Genomic DNA, 6,397 nt, shown 5'->3' on the forward strand with positions numbered 1-6,397 from the left:
CCAAGACAAGACCAAGACAAGACCAAGACTAGACCAAGACTAGACCAAGACTAGACCAAGACTAAACCAAGACAAGACCAAGACTAGACCAAGACTAGACCAGGACTAAACCAAGACTAGACCAAGACTAGACCAAGACTAGACCAAGACAAGACCAAGACTAGACCAAGACTAGACCAGGACTAGACCAAGACTAGACCAAGACTAGACCAAGACTAAACCAAGACAAGACCAAGACTAGACCAAGACTAGACCAGGACTAAACCAAGACTAGACCAAGACTAGACCAAGACTAGACCAAGACAAGACCAAGACTAGACCAAGACTAGACCAGGACTAGACCAAGACTAGACCAAGACTAAACCAAGACTAAACCAAGATTAGACCAAGACTAGACCAAGACTAGACCAAGACTAGACCAAGACTAAACCAAGACTAGACCAAGACTAGACCAAGACTAGACCAGGACTAGACCAAGACTAGACCAAGACTAAACCAAGACTAGACCAAGACTAGACCAAGACTAGACCAAGACTAAACCAAGACTAGACCAAGACTAAACCAAGACTAGACCAAGACTAGACCAAGACTAGACCAAGACTAGACCAAGACTAGACCAAGACTAAACCAAGACTAGACCAAGACTAGACCAAGACTAAACCAAGACTAGACCAAGACTAGACCAAGACTAGACCAAGACTAGAACAAGACTAAACCAAGACTAGACCAAGACTAGACCAAGACTAGACCAAGACTAAACCAAGACTAAACCAAGACTAAACCAAGACTAAACCAAGACTAGACCAAGACGAGACCAAGACTAGAACAAGACTATACCAAGACTAAACCAAGACTAAACCAAGACTAGACCAAGACTAGACCAAGACTAAACCAAGACTAGACCAAGACTAGACCAAGACTAAACCAAGACTAAACCAAGACTAGACCAAGACTAGACCAAGACTAAACCAAGACTAGACCAAGACTAGACCAAGATTAGACCAAGACTAGACCAAGACTAGACCAAGACAAGACCAAGACAAGACCAAGACTAGACCAAGACTAGACCAGGACTAGACCAAGACTAGACCAAGACTAGACCAAGACTAAACCAAGACAAGACCAAGACTAGACCAAGACTAGACCAGGACTAAACCAAGACTAGACCAAGACTAGACCAAGACTAGACCAAGACAAGACCAAGACTAGACCAAGACTAGACCAGGACTAGACCAAGACTAGACCAAGACTAGACCAAGACTAAACCAAGACAAGACCAAGACTAGACCAAGACTAGACCAGGACTAAACCAAGACTAGACCAAGACTAGACCAAGACTAGACCAAGACAAGACCAAGACTAGACCAAGACTAGACCAGGACTAGACCAAGACTAGACCAAGACTAAACCAAGACTAAACCAAGATTAGACCAAGACTAGACCAAGACTAGACCAAGACTAGACCAAGACAAAACCAAGACTAGACCAAGACTAGACCAAGACTAGACCAGGACTAGACCAAGACTAGACCAAGACTAAACCAAGACTAGACCAAGACTAGACCAAGACTAGACCAAGACTAAACCAAGACTAGACCAAGACTAAACCAAGACTAGACCAAGACTAGACCAAGACTAGACCAAGACTAGACCAAGACTAGACCAAGACTAAACCAAGACTAGACCAAGACTAGACCAAGACTAAACCAAGACTAGACCAAGACTAGACCAAGACTAGACCAAGACTAGAACAAGACTAAACCAAGACTAGACCAAGACTAGACCAAGACTAGACCAAGACTAAACCAAGACTAAACCAAGACTAAACCAAGACTAAACCAAGACTAGACCAAGACGAGACCAAGACTAGAACAAGACTATACCAAGACTAAACCAAGACTAAACCAAGACTAGACCAAGACTAGACCAAGACTAAACCAAGACTAGACCAAGACTAGACCAAGACTAAACCAAGACTAAACCAAGACTAGACCAAGACTAGACCAAGACTAAACCAAGACTAGACCAAGACTAGACCAAGATTAGACCAAGACTAGACCAAGACTAAACCAAGACTAGACCAAGACTAAACCAAGACTAGACCAAGACGAGACCAAGACTAGACCAAGACTAAACCAAGACTAGACCAAGACTAGACCAAGACTAGACCAAGACTAGACCAAGACTAGACCAAGACTAGACCAAGACTAGACCAAGACTAAACCAAGACTAGACCAAGACTAAACCAAGACTAGACCAAGACTAGACCAAGACTAGACCAAGACTAAACCAAGACTAGACCAAGACTAAACCAAGACTAGACCAAGACAAGACCAAGACTAAACCAAGACTAAACCAAGACTAGACCAAGACTAAACCAAGACTAGACCAAGACTAGACCAAGACTAAACCAAGACTAGACCAAGACTAGACCAAGACTAAACCAAGACTAGACCAAGACTAAACCAAGACTAGACCAAGACAAGACCAAGACTAGACCAAGACTAGACCAAGACTAGACCAAGACTAAACCAAGACTAAACCAAGACTAAACCAAGACTAAACCAAGACGAGACCAAGACGAGACCAAGACTAGAACAAGACTATACCAAGACTAAACCAAGACTAAACCAAGACTAGACCAAGACTAGACCAAGACTAAACCAAGACTAGACCAAGACTAGACCAAGACTAAACCAAGACTAAACCAAGACTAGACCAAGACTAGACCAAGACTAAACCAAGACTAGACCAAGACTAGACCAAGATTAGACCAAGACTAGACCAAGACTAAACCAAGACTAGACCAAGACTAAACCAAGACTAGACCAAGACGAGACCAAGACTAGACCAAGACTAAACCAAGACTAGACCAAGACTAGACCAAGATTAGACCAAGACTAGGCCAAGACTAGACCAAGACTAGACCAAGACTAGACCAAGACTAAACCAAGACTAGACCAAGACTAAACCAAGACTAGACCAAGACTAGACCAAGACTAGACCAAGACTAAACCAAGACTAGACCAAGACTAAACCAAGACTAGACCAAGACAAGACCAAGACTAAACCAAGACTAAACCAAGACTAGACCAAGACTAAACCAAGACTAGACCAAGACTAGACCAAGACTAAACCAAGACTAGACCAAGACTAGACCAAGACTAAACCAAGACTAGACCAAGACTAAACCAAGACTAGACCAAGACAAGACCAAGACTAAACCAAGACTAGACCAAGACTAGACCAAGACTAGACCAAGACAAGACCAAGACTAGACCAAGACTAGACCAGGACTAGACCAAGACTAGACCAAGACTAAACCAAGACTAAACCAAGATTAGACCAAGACTAGACCAAGACTAGACCAAGACTAGACCAAGACAAAACCAAGACTAGACCAAGACTAGACCAAGACTAGACCAGGACTAGACCAAGACTAGACCAAGACTAAACCAAGACTAGACCAAGACTAGACCAAGACTAGACCAAGACTAAACCAAGACTAGACCAAGACTAAACCAAGACTAGACCAAGACTAGACCAAGACTAGACCAAGACTAGACCAAGACTAGACCAAGACTAAACCAAGACTAGACCAAGACTAGACCAAGACTAAACCAAGACTAGACCAAGACTAGACCAAGACTAGACCAAGACTAGAACAAGACTAAACCAAGACTAGACCAAGACTAGACCAAGACTAGACCAAGACTAAACCAAGACTAAACCAAGACTAAACCAAGACTAAACCAAGACTAGACCAAGACGAGACCAAGACTAGAACAAGACTATACCAAGACTAAACCAAGACTAAACCAAGACTAGACCAAGACTAGACCAAGACTAAACCAAGACTAGACCAAGACTAGACCAAGACTAAACCAAGACTAAACCAAGACTAGACCAAGACTAGACCAAGACTAAACCAAGACTAGACCAAGACTAGACCAAGATTAGACCAAGACTAGACCAAGACTAAACCAAGACTAGACCAAGACTAAACCAAGACTAGACCAAGACGAGACCAAGACTAGACCAAGACTAAACCAAGACTAGACCAAGACTAGACCAAGATTAGACCAAGACTAGGCCAAGACTAGACCAAGACTAGACCAAGACTAGACCAAGACTAAACCAAGACTAGACCAAGACTAAACCAAGACTAGACCAAGACTAGACCAAGACTAGACCAAGACTAAACCAAGACTAGACCAAGACTAAACCAAGACTAGACCAAGACAAGACCAAGACTAAACCAAGACTAAACCAAGACTAGACCAAGACTAAACCAAGACTAGACCAAGACTAGACCAAGACTAAACCAAGACTAGACCAAGACTAGACCAAGACTAAACCAAGACTAGACCAAGACTAAACCAAGACTAGACCAAGACAAGACCAAGACTAGACCAAGACTAGACCAAGACTAGACCAAGACTAAACCAAGACTAAACCAAGACTAAACCAAGACTAAACCAAGACGAGACCAAGACGAGACCAAGACTAGAACAAGACTATACCAAGACTAAACCAAGACTAAACCAAGACTAGACCAAGACTAGACCAAGACTAAACCAAGACTAGACCAAGACTAGACCAAGACTAAACCAAGACTAAACCAAGACTAGACCAAGACTAGACCAAGACTAAACCAAGACTAGACCAAGACTAGACCAAGACTAGACCAAGACTAGACCAAGACTAAACCAAGACTAGACCAAGACTAAACCAAGACTAGACCAAGACGAGACCAAGACTAGACCAAGACTAAACCAAGACTAGACCAAGACTAGACCAAGATTAGACCAAGACTAGGCCAAGACTAGACCAAGACTAGACCAAGACTAGACCAAGACTAAACCAAGACTAGACCAAGACTAAACCAAGACTAGACCAAGACTAGACCAAGACTAGACCAAGACTAAACCAAGACTAGACCAAGACTAAACCAAGACTAGACCAAGACAAGACCAAGACTAAACCAAGACTAAACCAAGACTAGACCAAGACTAAACCAAGACTAGACCAAGACTAGACCAAGACTAAACCAAGACTAGACCAAGACTAGACCAAGACTAAACCAAGACTAGACCAAGACTAAACCAAGACTAGACCAAGACAAGACCAAGACTAAACCAAGACTAGACCAAGACTAGACCAAGACTAAACCAAGACTAGACCAAGACTAAACCAAGACTAGACCAAGACTAGACCAAGCCTAGACCAGGACTTGTTGGGACAGACTTTGACTTTGACTTTGTTGTGTTTTATTCCTAAACTGTGCTGATAATGAGTGTTTCGTGTCACGGTTCATGAAGGTGTTGGCCTAAACAGAGACTTGTTTACATTTAATAAAACCAGACCTTTATCTCGACTTTACATCGATCACAAAACCAGAAGGAGTTCATCTGTACTGTTATGTCTTTCTCTAACATAAATCTTTATTTGTATTATTATGGATCTTTTTGACCTGACCTTCATAATACCATCTGTTATGTTTGGGTGTATCTCTGTTCGTGCGTCTGACGTCCTCCAGCCCCTTGGATTAGACTAAACTGGTAAGATCGTTTTGTTGGTATAAATACTCTGTGTTTACATTTGTGAGCTGAGGGCGAGACGACACTGCGGGGACACAGATCTTTGACAATTGTGCACAGTTGATTCAATAAACCGGACTTTTATATCTTTAAGGTTTTTTACTGTTACAAATTCCACAACAGTATGCACCAGGGGGCGCTCTGGGGTTAAAGGTTTAAGATACAGGTCAAAAGAAATAATGATCATGATTCAACTTTTCTGACAAACTTTGAACATGCTCCAGTTTGACGTCCTGCACTGAGGCGGTTTAATTTCCTCAGAAAAATTGTAGTCTAATTCTAACTGTTAAAATGATTTTATTTACGATGCGACAGTTACATTATTATTTAAGTAGCACTAGAGATAAAAACTAGGGACTAGAGATTAATTAATTTATTATTTATTTATTTATTTAGATTCATTTATTAACATTTTTTGAACATGGATTTATGGTGAGTGTCCAGTAGGGGGCAGGAGAGGTCACACCTCACACCCCAAACACCAAGGGCCCAGTTACTCTTATTAAAATAAAGATTGATGGACCTCTTCTTTTTACAGTGAGCACATTCAGCCTTTATTGTCATTATACTGCTGTCACTGTTACCATAGCAACAACAAATAATAGGACCTAACGTGGTTATAAAATAAAATCATAATAAATAAAGTCTAACACCTGCCTGCCTATTATTATTATTATTATTATTATTATTATTATTATTATTATTATTACTATTTTAATTAATGTATTTTTTATTGTGTTGTTATTAATATTCAGCCTGTCATAAACAGTGTAACTCGGTCCATTATAGGCCACATGT

Source organism: Periophthalmus magnuspinnatus, chromosome 18, assembly GCF_009829125.3.
Source record: "Periophthalmus magnuspinnatus isolate fPerMag1 chromosome 18, fPerMag1.2.pri, whole genome shotgun sequence".
Taxonomy (NCBI): domain Eukaryota; kingdom Metazoa; phylum Chordata; class Actinopteri; order Gobiiformes; family Gobiidae; genus Periophthalmus; species Periophthalmus magnuspinnatus.